At 37.8% G+C, this 16,594-nt stretch overlaps 1 long non-coding RNA gene across 2 annotated transcripts in view; it reads left to right on the top strand.

The window, feature by feature from the left end:
- Positions 1-12,517, top strand: part of LOC144301235 (uncharacterized) — a 29,121-nt gene extending 16,604 nt beyond the window's left edge. For both annotated transcript variants that reach the window (XR_013368044.1, XR_013368041.1), the window contains one exon: positions 9,967-12,517. This is a non-coding gene — a long non-coding RNA (uncharacterized LOC144301235). The remainder of the gene's footprint in view (positions 1-9,966) is intronic.
- The last annotated feature ends 4,077 nt before the right edge of the window (positions 12,518-16,594 follow it).

The raw sequence follows: 16,594 nt of genomic DNA, 5'->3' as shown, positions 1-16,594 counted from the left end.
AAGGCTTACAGGGGATTAGAAATTCTTCTCTAAGAGGTATAAAGAAAGAAATGGAGGAATGGATGAAGAAAACAAAAAGAAATCAACCAGAGAATAAGAGAAAACCAAGATCTGACCTGGCTACTCCTTTGAGATAGCTAACATCAATGGCAAACTTCACTCTTCCCCAACCCCATCTCATTCTGTTCTAGAAACTTTCCTATCTCGGCTTTGGATTTCTGTCCCCATGTCTTAATATCCATGCTCTCTTTCTGGAACAAGTGACATTTAGAAATTGAAGCATGTACTGGCAAAGATATCAAGCCTATCCATCATTGCCAGTTCAAACAGCCATTATACCAAAGTTGCTATAATTACAAAATAGTTTCAAAACCATTGGGATGAGAGGAAATCTATGGTTATCACTGGCAATCCAATATGAGAATCACTAAAACCTTTTTTTTTTTCTCTCATGTTTACAACCAGGAGAATAGTTAGAAAACTAGGATTGTCAACACAATCAGCAGATATCTATTGACTTTCTACCTCATACAAAACATGATTTATCTCAAAGAGAGTGAAGATAATTTTGATTTACACAGGATCAATTTCCTGGGCCATATATCAGGATAGAAAAGGAAAAATACAAAACAAAGCAAAACAGAAGTTTCTTGTGCAAAATTTTACCTGTTGCAAAAGAAGTATAAACAAGAGCACTGGAATTTATGGGGGTATTAAAAGAGGCATAAAAAGCCCCAGTATTTGCTAAACTCTAGATAATTAATTAGAGATTATTCCTGAAGAGTGAAAGAACATTTATATATGACTCTATCAAGAATATTCACATATGTCTAACAAATAGTGTTCTCTCACAGACTTCAAAGTCCATGAAAATATTTCTTTCCTAAGTTGTAGTGGGGGAAATAAAGATTTAATTAGGCAAGGAAAAAAAACAGCTGCAAATTAGGAATGAAAATACCACAGGCTACAAGAATTGTACTTTAAATTTTGCTTCAGGATTTTTTTCCTGAAAATATCAATGTAAATATTTTAAATTACTTAATATTTTCAGAATTTTAATAAAAATCATGTCTTCCTTTAAGAGCTGACATTTACAGCTAAATTCTCTGAGACTCAAAAATCCACATCTGGAAATTAGGCATTAAAAGAAGACCTGGGGCTCCTACTAGAAAATGCTAGCGATAATGTCAACTGACCTCTAGAGGGCTCCCTACAAACCAGATTGTATTCACAAAGCTATCTTGGACTTCACACAGGGAAGGGCTTTTTTCTAAAGGTGGTTTACATAGATTAAAAAGCTTTTTACTTGGAGAGACTCATGCCTACTTTGCTTCTCCAAATGACAAATGAATCTCCAGTGATATTCAGACAGTTTGCTATGTTCCAAATTTTAATGCAGGTCATTTGCCATTTCTGTGGTACTGAACAAACTGGGTGCCAGTTTACCTTTGTACCCAGCATGAAACACAGTGCCTGCATAGAAGCAGGTGACCAAGAAATGTGTGTTGATGTAAATTAGTTCTCTTTTTTTTTAGTTCCAATGATTCCTGTAAAATGTTATTAGCACAGGATGAAGCTGAAAGTAGTAAAAACATATTTGACATTTTTGTAGCTTATAGTAATTAACACTTACTTCCATGTACATTATCTTACTGAAGCCTTAAAATATTAGCAAATTAGTTTTTATTATCATTTACATAGATTAGATGACTAAGTCTAAGGGCTTGATGTAATAAAGTGGAAATTCAAATTTAGTCTTTTGATTTCAATCTCAGTGACCTTTTCATTGACTCATTGCCACTTCCGATGATCTAGATAATGAAGTGACAAATCAGTAACATTTCAATAGGAGTCCCTTAGTGGATAGAATGAGGCATCTTTAAAAAAGGAAGAAGGCACTAGACGTGATCCCAGCTACTTAGGCATCACCTTGGAAAGCTGGTTGACTCAGGAGGGGAACTAGGTAGTGAGGCCTCGATGCATCAGCTCCTGGGGAGACTGAGGGCCTCAAGAAAAAGTATTCAACTAAACAGGTGCCAGAACCAGAGACCCTTGCTGAAAAGTAGAGCCACTTTCTTGGTTGACAAACCAAGAAAAATAAAAAGACTGCTAGCATTCAGTCCAGGCCACAGGATGAACCAGGTCAGATGTGAGTATTGGGTTTGAAGTGAGAGACCATCATGAAGGAGCATTAGAGGAAGTGATCAAGACAAGATCTAGTGGACATGACTTTGATCCCAGGTGACCGGGTGTAACTGAAAAGTCCTAGTTTATTCCATATGTGCTATTTCTAGCTATTCATAATACTGAAGTGCTCAGGTAAGGAGGAAGGAGAGGGGATAGAAATTGTTACTCTAAAAAATGATCCATTTTATTCCTACTCATCTGCTGACACCTGGCAGTGAAACTGGGAAATCATGACCCAGAAAAATGTGTGCTTTGATAAGTGGCATATGTCTCTGGAAAGAAGCATAGACTGGTAGGATTGTTTGTAGACAAAGCCATGTGGCTGATAAAGGATATTAAGGGTTGAAATGGACAAAAGGTAACATATGAAAGAGGGTGAGTCCCTGAAGGTAAATGATGCCAACCTTGCAGTTTTCCATGGGACTTGTCTTCCTTAGCACTGAAAGGGCAATAAAGTATAGTGGTTAAGAACACAGACTGCCTGGATTTGAATCTTGTCTCTATCACTCACTAGCTGCATGGTTTGAAAAAATTTTGTGAAATGATCTTAATTTTTTTTCTGTTAACTGAGATAATATAGTACCTGGTTTGTGGGTTGTTGTAAAAAATAAAAAGTCCTACCTTAAACTAGAACTTTTTAAACTTAAAAAAGTCCTAGTTTTAATTTAAAACAATTATATATGTGATTCCTTCAGACCAGTAAATCCCCGATAATGTTTTGTTACTTTTATGGATGAGGAATTTAAGTACATGAGATATTCTGGGAAAATATAGGAACTACCACCAAGAGAAAATCAAACTGGATGTCACACTCTTAAGACAGATAATCTGTCTTTAGGGTCTACAGGAAATGTCTGTACTTTTCCACATGACATAGGGACTTGACAATGCATTTGTGAATCAGCTACCCAGAATCCTTGTTTACTCTCCAACTCACGGTCCCAGAGGAAGGCAAACACCTGTTCTAATTTATCTTTTATTCAACAAATAGTTATTGAGCATCTCTACTATGCCATGAACTGTTGCAAGCATTGAGATACAGTATACAGAATTCTCTTCCCTTGAGGATCTTCCACTCTGCTGGGATTTACTTGAATACTTGTTAATGTCCATCTCTCTGCTTCCTTGTGCTGTCCTAGAGCGACCATCTCCTTGGGGCCTGCTTGGGCTGTCGGCAGAATCTATTCTTCTACCTTCTCTTAAGGTTGTTGCCTTCTCAATTTCCCTGCTATGTGCCCTGCCTGGCACAATGACTGGTACAGACCTGATAAATACTGGTCCAATGAATCCAGGTAGTGGGCACAATGATTGTAGGGTGCATGTGGATGAGCAATTGATATTTTAACATATTAATATTTAATGTTTTAGGCAAGATGTTACTTAAATGGATAGATGAATAATGTTTTAAATTTAAAGACCATCAACTTTAACAGTGGTATAAAACTGATCAAAGTTTGGGAAATACTGACTCAGTGGCTAATAATACACACTGTGTAGTTTAACTGTTTGGGTTTTAAACTTGGTTCAGCCACCAACCAGTTGAGTAAGCTTGGGAAATGGCTGCCTGGACTTCAATTTCTATAATTAAAATTGAGGCTTATAATAGTACCTCATCATGGGCTGCTATATGATTAAATAAAATATGAAACATGTAACCCATGTAAACTGCTAAACCCTATATCAGATACTTGTGAATGTTCAATAAATGTTTATTAATCATTGCTATAAAAACATGACTATCACTTTGTCGACTTCCACTTCTTATTCTCAGCACCACTGAACAGAAGGCTCAGTTAGGGTAGGCACAGAGGTGTGCCAGTGCAGCCCATCAGTAGACAGGCTGAGAGGAGGCCTGGGACATGGGAGTGAGCACCGCATAGAATCAAACAGAAACTGAGGCCTCTGTGAACACGTCTCCCAGGTAGTGGAATGAGAAGACAGGAACCTCTCCTGACACCCTCAAGACTACTTTGACATGCCAATTTATTTTATTTTGGAAGTATATTATTTTATTTAAGTTCAGCTTGCCAACATCCAGTGCTCATCTTATTGTGTGCCCTCCTTAGTACCTGTCACCCAGTTACCCCATGCCCCCACCCTCCTTCCCTTCTGCAATCCTTTGTTTGTTTCCCAGAGTTAGGAGTCTCTCATGGTTTGTCTTCCTCTCGATTTTTTCCCCACTCAGTTTCCCTGTTTTCCCCTATAGTCTCTTTCAGTATTTCTTATATTCCACATATGAGATGATAACTTACCATTTACTTCGATGTGGATGGAACTGGAGGGTGTTATGCTGAGTGAAGTAAATCAATTGGATAAAGACAATCATCATGCCAATTTATTTTTAACTGATACACTACATTCTTTAAAAAACTGACCCTGCTTTCCTGAATATTCGGTAGACAAGTGCTTGGTCCATATTCAATGCTAAGAAGCAGAAATTCTGCAGAGCAATAAAGAGAACACACACATAAATAAGATGAAGCTTTGTTTAACCATAAAACCTGAAGTTAGTTAGTCATTACATTGTAATCTAACCTGATCTAAACAAGGCGGTGCACATATGCCATATAAGCTATTTTCTCTTCTAAAAATATCTCATTACCATCCACAGGAATAGTTAAATATAGATACTTTGTTTTTATGGCCTTTATTTCTGAAACATAAAAGGTTTTATGTTTCTAATCCCTAGACAATTTTTCATGGTATTTCTGTTTATCCTGTAATCTACTTTCAAGCCATGTTTGGTGGAAAAAAATGCAATGATTTCTGGAAAGTCTAAAGTGTTTTTCAATTATCGTGAGTGAATTCTGGGACTCACAGAGTCATTTAGCTCCTCTGATCTTAGACAATCGCTCTGCATGACAGGAGTTACTCGGGTTGGGTTTTTACCCTCTTGGTTTCTTTTGAATTCTCTGTGGTGGTTTTCATTTCCTTTGTGATTCTCTATTGTTTATTGCAGTCAGTTTCAATGGCATTTACCTAGACTGGTTTTATAGCAATAAAGAGTCATTTGAGTGAAGGTTTTCCAACATCAGAGTTTCATTATGAGTAAAAGTAACAATCTTGTAGTCACTTCAAACGACCTCAGGGTAGATTCAGACAAAGGGCTCTGACAGGAAACAGCAGGGTAAATTTCATGCATGTTCCTCCATAGGTCGTGTACTTCGTAGGTGTGCAGCCTGTGCTGTCACAAAGGTCATACTTAGAAGAGCCTTATCCTTAGTTCAATGCTCTTCTGTCATCACCTTGAATTCTTAATAATTTTTAAACAATCCTCTATGGCTTATGAAGCCATGGACTGCCCCACCTCTAGGTTTGATGCCATATGATGCCCCATCTGCTGAGAGTGTCACTGCCTACTTCTTCCGTTGCTGGTGAACTCGTCACAGCTCATGGGTCATTCTCTGCACAACTCTTCTCTCTCTTCTTTAGGCAGAGTTAGTCACTCGGTGTCTCTGTGTTCCCATGGCAACTCATGCCCACTGCTGGGATTGCACTTTCTATTCCACACTCCATGTGCATGTGTGACTTTCTATCTGTCTCAATCGTGAACTCCCGGGCACGGATCAAAACTGACTTTATCCCTTTGTTTCTCAGGGATAGTTCCTGATACGTGGTAGTAGTGCTCCTTCAATGTGTGATAATGAGAAAAATTTCAGCAAGCATTCATACTGTGCTGGGGCAACATGGAACTTTTCATTGTCACTGCGCATTGCCCTCTGCATAAGATGCCATTCTGTCTCCCTTCTTCGTATGTGCAGAACCTTCGTACATCTTGTAATGCCCAACGAAAGGTCCCTTCTTCTGGGAAGCCTTCCTTGAATGAAAGAAAGATGGAATGTCTTTCTTCTCTGTGGTTTCTCTACACCTGGTAGATGGAAATTACAATTGAGCAATTTAGTTTTGTCATCTGATATGCCATGACTTGCCTAAGTTTCTTTTTTCTTTCTACTTCAGGGCATGGAAGACAAATAAGAGACCTCTAAGCTAACTAATTTTTCAGCACAAACTTAGATTGTCTTATTAGATAGGTTTATGTGTCCAGCTAAACTAGAACCCACAATTTTTTCCAGTTAGGAAAGAGAAGTTTTAAACTTTAAGATAAAGGAGCAGCTCCCTTAACGTCCACATTTGTGCTGATTACTATATTTAACAAAGTAAATTGAGCATCATGTATTGTACATTGTGTATTCTTGACTCTTTTGTGGAAGATTAGTTGACTGTATATGTATGGATTTATTTCTGGGCTCTATGCTGTTCCATGTTGCTTGTGTTACTGTACCTTTGTGATACGTTTTGAGATCAGGAATTGCAAGTCCTCCCACTTTGTTCTTTTTGCTCAACATTCCTTTGGCTAATCTGGGTCTTTTGTGGTTCCACATGAATTTTAGAGTTGTTTTTCTATTTCTGTAAAAAATACCATTAGGTGTTTTTTTTTGTTGTTGTTGTTGTTGTTGTTGTTGTTTTTTCCCCCTGGGTGGGAGTGCTGGGGGGTGAGAGGGGCAAGGTGTTACTTGTGCTAATAGGTTGAATCTATTTTTAATGTTAAAGATTCAGAAGGCAAAAAACCCATTTTCAGGTAAAGGGTGCCAACTAATTCCAATAATAATCCTTTACAAGTCTCTGCTTGCTAGAGAGTGTTAACTGTTTAGTAGCAGTCATTTTTAACAAGCCCATAACGCTGCTATTACATGAATTATACATGGCTTATAAAATGATTATTTAGTCAGTGGAAAATTAAATCCGTCAGTGTTTTCCAAATCTGAGCTAGGACATTCATCAGAAAAAACTGTTAAATTTTTAATCAACTGTACTGTGGTTGATGTAGCTATCAGCCTAAATTGCTCTTTCTCTGTCATTCCCCTTGTTGCAGAATATAGTGTAGAATTACCAGCTCTACGATGCTAATTGATTTTTTTCTTGCAGAGATTTAAGACAGAGTGACATGCCATCCAGCATTAAAATAAAAAAGTTGCATGAGCTTCAAAAACACATTTCACATATACTGAATGGTAATTTAATATTTTAGGGTTTTTTTTGATCTTCCTCCCTCTGACTCAACACCTCAAACCAGAGTCTACCTCAGACTGAGATCACACTAAATAGTCAGACCCAAACATTAAAACTAAGAAATTATATAGTGTGTTAAAAGATGGTAAGGTTATAAAAAATAACGCAAGGAGAGAGGATGTCTACTTATATATCAATAAAATAGCACAGTAAAAGAGTAGATTCCCCAAATGCACAAGAGTACTAATACTCCCTATGATCAGATAACTCACTGGACAGTTTTTGCGGTCATAAAGTGATTTAGAGAGCTTCTAGCTTTCTTTATAAATCTCTTCCTTTTTTTTTTTTTTTTGGTGTACTTTAGGTTCTTCTGATCACAATCAAGGGGAATTCTTATGTTTTTCTTCAGGGAAATTAATTTATTTTTAGTAGAACCTTACAAACTTGTCTTGCATCCATAAAAATAAGTATCTTCACAGGTAGACACATGGAAGAAAGGGAAAGCCTGGCCCTAAGAACCCCTCTCTGCCTACACTCTGTATCAGAAGCATAGCTGGAAATGGGGATCAAAAGATTCAGTGGCCACCCATGCTCTTGACACAGTATTGCCAATCCCAGGACCCAGTTGGCATCACACTGGGGGTTTCTGCATAGTTCTGGACCCTTTCTGGCTTTCTCAGGCATGACTTATCTTTGACAGTATTTTGATTATCTGGACTAGTGCTTCTCAGATTCAAATGTGCATGCAACTCACCTGGGAATCTTACTAAAAGACAGAATCTGATTCAGTTACTCTAGGGTAGAGCTTGAGATTCTGCATTTCCAGCATACTCCCAGGTAATACAAATACTGCTCTTCCACACTGAGGAGCAAGGGTCTATGACCAACATCTAGAATAAAACTATCCAAGGTGAAAATCTTGGCAGCAGTCCTGGGTCCGGACCACCATGTCATATGTGGGGCACATGCTACTTCCATCAGATGTGCCTCAGCATGGAGTATCAGTGGACTGAGCAAGCACCCAGAATGGACCACAAAAGGATGGCAGGAGTGGGGTGAAGGAGAAAGAAAGGGAGATCAGACATATCTGCACATGGCTCTAGATGTAGCTTAAGGCATCATCAGGAAGGAGGTGCAGAAGTCATTGTTTCCTTTTCCTTTCCATGAACTCTGATGTAGGTTCTGTCCACCTGGAGGACTCGACTCTTACTGTGGAGAGGCCTCTCATATATACTCAAGGCCCCTCATATATCCTGTTTCCAACATTTTTAGTCCCACCAAAGTCTGGAGACAAACACTTACAGTTTCCCTAACATACCCTGAACTTAGAAACTTTGTACATTTCTCATCACTGTTCCCTCTAACTGGAGTATTCTCCTTTTCCCTGCCTGATGAGATCTTGCTTATTTTTCTAGATAGAACTCCGATAAAAAGTATGTTCTGTCTGCTGTCTGGCCAATTCTCATGTGGGTGGAAGAAACACTATTCACCTGCTGGGGTGGGTGTTGCTGTGGTAGCCACTTAATGGTTCTCCTTGCTTCCATTCTTCCCAACCCCACCCCATTCCATACACCATTCTGAATTCTGAAATGTGTAAATCAGATGATGAAAAGCTCCCCTTAAATGCCCTTCTGCTCCACAAGTAGCCACTCAAACACCTCAATAAAAGTTGGTCTCCCTATCCTTACCTGGAAATCACTGTGCGACATGTCCCTGTCTGTATCTGGGACTCCTCTCTATGCTTGGATCCCCTCCTGCACAGAGGTTCTGACTCCACTGGTCTTCCATCTGAACTTGTAAGGGGATGAGCTTCTTCCCATTCTGGTCATGAGCTGTTGCCTCTGCCTAGAATGTTCTTCCCCAGTAGCTTTAGTTGCCCAACCTCTTCTCATTCTGGTCTCAGCTCATTTCCCAAATCTAAAGTCAAAGTGGCCTAAGGTCTCTCCCTGTATGTCCTACTGCATTGCTTCCATCACAGCCTTGAGTACCTGCCATTTTTTTGTTTGTTTGTTTGCTTATTGTCTGTCCTCTTCTATCAGAATTACTAGTCTCATGAAAGAGGGGACTCTGCCTTCCAGACAAATCAGGTGCTGGGAAGACTTTCTGTAATATTGGTTGTATCCATGAATCCCCTTTAGAGAGAGACAGATCTAGACTTGAGGGCCACGAAGAGACCCAGATACTTAATTCTTCTAAGCTTTAGTTTGCCCACTTATAAGGTGGGAATAATAAGAGTCCAACTCTTCAAAGCTGTTGCAGGAAGTAAAATCACATAACACACACACAACATGTGTAGCACAGCATGGCATAAGACACAAGCCTACTTAATGAACCTACAATTTTCATTCTTACCAACAAGCCTTTTATGAATGCAAGAGGAGCAGCAGGGGTTGAGGGAAGCCAGGGGGAGTGAAGGCGCATACCTTGGGACCCACATGGGAGCTTTGGCCTTCTCTCCTAGCTCCAGGAGATATCACAAAATAGGGAATGTTTATTTAGAGGATCAGCTTGAAAGTTAGTAATTACCTGATTAATGACCCTCCCACAAAGGGCTTCTGTTCCAGGATGATGGGTTTAAGTGTATCCGGACTCAAGGGGAAGATTCTAACCTGCTGCTCTGCGAATGGTGAAATATTTAAAATTAGATGTATGGAGTGCTGAGGTAATTATGTGTGCGGCAAACATATGGCAGAGGCTATATTTCTCCCGCTGAAAGAAACAAGTCCAAATATGTAACGTACACACATTCTCCTTCCTATAAATACACAGATTGGATGATGCCGTGGCAACATTTTGTTAAGTACCAGAATCCTGGAGAAATCACTCGAAGCACGTTATCAGAAGAACAGATGGCCGGTGTCCCTCCTGGTCTGAAGGTATTTCTGGCTGTCATGTGATTATTCTATAAATAAACCCCACTGAGAGGCAATGGAAGGTAAGCAATCAGTTGCACTCTCTGACTTCACAAAAGAAGGTACTGGAAAAAAATTAAAGGCTGGCTACTTTAAAGATAATTCTATCACAGAACCCGAGGGCTAAAACGGGTCTTGGAAAAACCATCAAGATCATCTCGTTCTAGAAGAAAGGTGAAGCCTCATTGGATTAATTCCAACTTGACTTTTGAAGACCTTCAGAGGACAACTCTAAAATTCCATCATGACATATGTGACCCTGTTCAAAAACCCTGATTGTGTGGACCCTGCCCACTCAAGATTCCACTCACTCAGCTTCTTCCTTCCACAGCCCACTCACCCTGGGGATGTGTTTCAGGCCAGGTAGCCCACCCTCAAGTCTCTTTCAGGCCTCAGGTGGGAACTTGTGAAAGGAGGTTCTGTTAATCAGGATCTGAGTATCTGCCAGGCAATTGCATTCAATATGATTTTTTTCTTTCTTCTCACAAGTGTGCAATGAAACAAGTTTCATTATTTTTATTTTATGGGATAAGGTTTTGAAGTCCAAGATATTAACTATTAACCAACATGACAAAGGTGGTAATTAGAAATAAGAAGGGTTCTCTGCCTCCCTGCCACCCCACTAGAGCTGTATCAACAATCTTATCCTTCTTTTTAATTCTGTATGCTTAATAACCCTGCAGAAGGCTCTTCCCAGAACCAAAAGGGCCACTATTGACTCTCTAAATTATAACATAAAACTTACCCATGTCTGGGTAAGAGATAGCTATATAATGAGAATTTCTATGTCCCATTCATTCATTCATTCATTCACTCATTTTTAAAAATTCTTCAACACGATAATGGGAGTGAAGAATCTCTTCCATACCTGCTCAAACTTATCATTCTTTAAATGTCTCTGTCTCTATAAGTATTATTAGTCTCCCCCTTCCCATTTAGTTACTTAAGCTTCTGAATCATAGTTTCCAGGGCTGTAAAATAGAGAAATTACCTACCATAGTGGGTGGTCATGACTATGACAAAGTGCTGTCTGTGAAGGGCTTGAATCTTTAGCCAGTATGAGTACCCTTTTCTCTGTGTGCAGAATAAAGTAGGGTGATGACTCTTCTCACATTCACCACAATCCCTCTTTCACTATGGGAGGAACATGTGGCTTTTTTCCAAATTTCTAGGGCTGGAGTTGTAAGAATTTCTTACAGCTTAAGCTCTGTTGGTCTCATTCATGGATGGATGTTCAGAACCAGAATGGGAGTGGGGCCAGTCTCAAGCAGGTGCTTAATGGATTTTTGTTGAAAACACATATTGATAAATGGAATCTGAAAGCAAAATAACTTTTTCAGAAAATTCTCTGCTCATTAGTTTTTATAAAATAGACTTTTCTTCACACATTAAAAATAGTTATTTTCCAGTGACACTTTTATATGATTTTTATCCTATCATGGTAATACTCTCGGCCATTTCTAAAGAAAACTGAGGTTTTCAAGCTGCCTAAAATTTTTTTTTTTATTACACAATTCCCTTTGTTCTTGCATTCAAGGAATAACCAAGATCTCTAACTTAAAGAATTTTAATGAAATAGTTGCCTTTTATTTTTCTATTTAATTTTAGAAATTGATTTTTTTAAAGAAATTGACATTTAAGACAACTTTAGTTTTATGGGACAAAATGCTCTATGTAAATAAAAGTACACTAGAGGCCTTCAAAAGACTTTTGTGTTAATGTGTTTTTATAATTTGTATTTGACTTATGTGGAAAGAATGTTCATCAGTAGAGAATTTTAAGCAATTCTGCTGGAATTTTATTGGCAGAGATAGCCTGTTTGCATTCTTTTGATTGCCAATTTTGTTTTTGCATCAACAAATTTCTTCCTGAAATATTAACTATATTTCAGTTGTTCACTTTGTGAAATTTCTTTGGCCTTGCCATTCACATTTCCTATGGAGACTTGGACTCTGGGAGAAGAAGAGTGTTGATTCCACCTGAAGGAAAGATGTCACAGGCTCGAGGGATGAAACCTTGGGTAGATGGCAGTGGCCCTGGCACTTCCATGGGGTCACTGGGAAGGTTGGCCCTGACACTTGTTGGTTTCCCCACTGGTAAATTGTTTACGTTGGACAAGTAATTCCTCATTTTTTCTTTAACATTATTATAAATGCCTCTCTTTTCTCTTATTCAAAATAACATATGTTCATGGTAGAAAAATAAGCAACTTCAGGAGGAATGAGCGCTTCTGAAATTATCATCTTTCTATTTATATATATTTATGCATATGCAAAAGTGTGTATGTATATGCCCCCACACACACATACACACACTCACACACATTCCCTTAAGAAAGCAAGTGTGATTGGTTATAAATGCCTTAAAGCCCCTTGGACTCTAATCAGAATAAATATTTCAATCCTGTCCTTAGAGCTGCTTGCTGTCTTTGTCATTCTTCTTTATTTTATTTTTTTGGAAATAACTGTAGATTCCTAGGAAATTGCAACAATAGTGCAGAGAGGTACCATGTGCCTACCCCTCCTCCAGTCTTACAGCTGTAAGAAATCTGGTTCTCATCATGTATAATATATAGTTCTTACACAATCCTGTTACACACGTAGTTTGAGAACTGCTAACCCATATCTCTATGAGAAACCATTTCACTGCATTACAACATTTGTGTGCAGTTCTTAGTACCTTGTACTTCACCAAATATTTTGTCGAAATTCCAGTTTTTGAGGTTGCTTAGGTTTCCTTGTTCCCCAATCCCTTCAGTGTGGTTTTGTTATTTGTTGTAATGTTATTAAGTTTATTTGGTGTTGTTTCTACTCTACTTTGTATCCCCCTACAGTCTGGTTGATTTTAATGATTTATCTTGGGGGTTTGTGAAATACTACTCTGCTTCTAAGAATAAGGGCTATACAAAGAGGTCCACCCAGAGAAGTGGCCCTCTCTCCTTATACCACCATTTGTTTCAACTCTAATCTCCTGTCCAGCTATCCTTTGTAATAAATCTCTTCAGTTTTTGGTTTGTCCTCACTGTTTAACTTGTTAAAAAACTGTGCATGTGTGTGTTTTCTTATATCTTCTTCTTTCTTACATGAAGGGTAGCTTTCTATAGATACATCTTTGCACTTTACTTTTTTCATTTAACAGTAAATTTTGAAAATCACATCATACTAATCAAAACAGACCTTCCTTCATTTTTTCTTATGGTTACAGATTATTCCATTGCCTAGATGTACTGCATTTTTAAAATAATTCGCCTTTGAATGAGTATTTAGATCATTTCTAGTATTTTGTAATAAACAATGATACAGTGACTTATCTTGTGCATATTCATGTGTAGTTCATGTTGTAGATTCCTAGGAATGAAATTGTGGTCTCAAAAGATAAGTGTGTAGGTAATTTTGTTGGATGTTGCCAAATTCCCCCCAAGAACAGTTGTATTGGTTTGCATGTCTGCCAGTAATGTTTGAAGAGAACATTGTCTCACAATTTTACCCACATGATGTGTTGTTCTACTTTTTAAATAGATTTTATTTATTACAGTAGTTTTAGGTTCACACTAAAATTGAATGAAGAGCCCATATCCTCCGTCTCACACATGGTGGCCTTCCCCACCATCAATATCCCTGATTAGAGTGGTACATTTGCTACAATTGATGAACCTACTCTGACACATCATAACCAAAGTCCATAGTTTCCACAGGGCTCATCCTTGGTGTTGTACATTGCATGGGTTTTGACAAATATATAAGACATGTATTTGCCATTATAGTATCGTATAGAATAGCCTCTCTGCCCTATAAATTCTTCATGCTCTGCCAATTCATCCCACTATTTTCTCTAGCCCCTGATAAACACTGATCCTTTTGCTGTCTCCATAGTTTTGTCTTTTCTGGAATGTCTTATAGTTGAAATCATATAGTATGCAGCCTCTTCAGATTTGCTTCTTTCCTTTACTAATATGCATTTAATGTTCCTCCATGTCTTTTCATGGTTTGGTAGCTCACTTCTTTTTAACATTGAAGCATATTCCATTGTCTGGATGTAGTTTTTTTTATCCATTCACCTACTGAAGAATGTCTTCGCTGCTTCTGAGTTTTGGCTGCCATAAGTATCTATGCTTAGAGTGCTATATGGGTACAAGGTTTCAATTCCTTTGGATAAATATCAAGGAGTGTGACTGCTGGATCATATGGTAAGAGTATGTTTAGTTTTGAAAAGGAGCTACTGAACTGTCTTCCAAAGTGGTGGTATCATTTTGCATTCTCACCAGCAATGAATGAAAGTTTCTATTGCTCTGTATCCTCATTGGCCAGTATTTGGTGTTCTCAATGTTTTGGATTTTGGCCATTTTAATAGGTGGGTAGTGGTATTTTGTTGTTTTAACTTGCAATTCCCTAAGAACATATGATGTTGAGCTTCTATTCATATGTTTATTTGCTATCCATATATCTTTTATCTTCTTTGGTGGGATTTCTGTTCAGGTCTTTCACCCATTTTTAAATTGTTCTGTTCTTTTTCTCACTTAAGAGTTCTTTTTATACTTTGAATAACAGTCTCTTTTCAGATATGTCTTTTGCAAATATTTCCTCCCAGTCTGTGGCTTATCTTTTCATTCTCTTTATAGCGTCTTTCACAGAGCAGACATTTTGAATTTTCATGAACTCCTGCTTGTCAATTATTTCTTTTATGGGTCATGCCTTTGGTATTGTATCTACAAAGTCATTACCATGTCCAAAGTTAGGTAAGATTTCTCCTATGTTATCCTCTAGGAGCTTTATAGGTTTGTATTTTTTATATGTATATTTTTTATTGAAGCTCGATTTGCCAACATATTGTACTTTGTATTTTTGTTTATGATTGACTTTGAGTTCATTTTTGTGAAAGGTGAAGGTCTGTGTCCAGATTCAGTCTCTGCATGTGGATGTCCAGTTACTCCAGTACCATTTGTTTTCCTATTTTTAAGTCTTTTGTCAATCTGAGAGGTGAAAAATGATAATTTAACATTGTTATAACTTGCATTTCTTTGACTATTAGTTAATTTGAACTTTTTCACATATTCAGAGCAGTTTATACATTCTTGTGAATTGTCTGTATTTTTTCTATTTTCCTATTATTTTTGTCTTTTTTCCTTAAATTTTTGAGAATTCCTCATATACTAGGTATCTTAAACCCTTGGATATGGTACACATTACAAATATTCTTTTTTTCAGTTATCTTTTGTTTTTGATTACGGTATTTTATGTTATACATTTTTATAATTTTTTCCTGTAGTCAGTTTCATCAATCTTCTTTATTGCCTCTAGATTTTAAGTCATAAGTAGAAATCCTTTTCCTAGTCTGAAATTAAAAAGGAATTCACCCCTATAGTACATGTATTATTCTATTTTTTTAAAATTTATGTTCTTAATCCATTTAGAGTTAATTCTTGTGTATTTTGTGAAATTAATGCAATTTTCCCTTTTTCCCTCCAGAATCATTACCCAATTCTCCCAGAACCATGTATTTAAAACTCCATCTTTGCCTGAAGTTTGTCTTGATCACTGTGTTCTAGCATCTACTTTCTGCTATAGAGTCTATTATTAATAGAAGTGAGATCTTGTACTTCTCTTGTTTTTGTTTGACGAACACTCTAAGTATGGAACTTTTATCATCTGATTGCCAATGAACGCTTGTTTCTCCTTAATATGGCAACTTACCATGGCATTCATCAGAAGGGAAGGCTGTCAGATCCTGGGCTGTCTCTATCTCTCAGCCTGGTACTCTGTGACTACAAGCTTGAGTGATAGATGGGTATCTTAAACACCCTTTTCAAAACATCCTTTGCTATTCACAGTGGCCATTGAAACCATCCTTCTCATATTAGGAAGCCAAGGACCTTCCTGTATAACAACATGTACCTCCACCCCCTCCCCTGTCCCTCAACAGTAGCCCCTCCCCCCTGTCCCTCAACAGTAGCCTATAGGTTGTAGGCTATGGGGGACTTATTGTCTGCTTTGTTAACTAGTATATCTCAGGGGCTGGTACAGTGTCATATACATGGTAGGCAATAAATTAAGTCTTTTTTAATGATGATGGAGTGAAAAAATAAATAAATGAATCATCTATTACTGTTACATCATTTCAAGTCCACTGTAGGAGCAGCTCTGGTATCAGCTTCCTAGATGGGAAACACTTATTTCTCAGCCATACTTAAGTCAGAAAAATGATATTTCTGAATGTATGTTGCTACTAGGTATCAGAGATCTGTGGGTGTTAAAACTATGGATTCAGTATTGCACCAGGGCATTTCACTTCTATTAGCTCACTTAATTCTCAGTACAACTCCACAAAGTAGATATTTTTAGAATGTTTAACAATGGGAAAGGGGAAGCTCAGAAATCTGCAGTGATTTGAGAAAGATGACACAGCTACAGAATGAAGCTAGGTCTTTGGGCTTCAAGTCAAAAGCATGTTGAAAAGTGTTGAGTTTTCCCTACAAAATGCAGAATCTA

Source organism: Canis aureus, chromosome 2, assembly GCF_053574225.1.
Source record: "Canis aureus isolate CA01 chromosome 2, VMU_Caureus_v.1.0, whole genome shotgun sequence".
In the NCBI taxonomy this organism is placed as follows: Eukaryota; Metazoa; Chordata; class Mammalia; order Carnivora; family Canidae; genus Canis; species Canis aureus.
Note: the sequence above shows the minus strand (reverse complement) of the source record. Positions and strands in the feature narration are given on the sequence as shown.